This window comes from Tupaia chinensis, unplaced genomic scaffold, assembly GCF_000334495.1.
Source record: "Tupaia chinensis unplaced genomic scaffold, TupChi_1.0 Scaffold148488_1, whole genome shotgun sequence".
NCBI lineage: Eukaryota > Metazoa > Chordata > Mammalia > Scandentia > Tupaiidae > Tupaia > Tupaia belangeri.
Genome location: NW_006208337.1, coordinates 430202 through 430566, shown reverse-complemented (window position 1 = coordinate 430566; position 365 = coordinate 430202). Strand labels below are relative to the sequence as shown.

Sequence of the window (365 nt, the reverse complement as noted above, 5' to 3'; positions counted from 1 at the left end):
ATAGGGACAAGTCTGGAGTTGAATATTATATCCCAGAATTTAATCAGGAAAATGGAACCAGAATAGAAGATAAAGTACTGAGACTGATAGGTTCATGCACCTACCATTTGAACAGAATCCTAACCTATTTCCTGGCTTTAAGCAAAGGTTCTTGGCGTTTCTTTGATTTAAGTTAAAACTGTTTTTTTCTTAGTAGTAATGAGTGAACTCACCATTGAAAGTAGTTAATGTAGGAAGTTGTGTGATCGATGCAATATGGGTGGGAAGGGAATGAAGGACAATTGTGGACACCGGAGGTGGTGTGAGAAGAGGGTGGGAAGGGACAGAGGGTCAGAAAGAGGGGTGGAAATAATTCTAGAAACTAG

General features: G+C 39.7%; 1 protein-coding gene across 6 annotated transcripts in view; it reads left to right on the top strand.

Annotated features, from left to right (window-relative positions):
• The window catches only part of SPIDR (scaffold protein involved in DNA repair), a 532009-nt gene that overhangs the window by 513037 nt on the left and 18607 nt on the right, over nt 1-365 (top strand). The window lies entirely within an intron of this gene.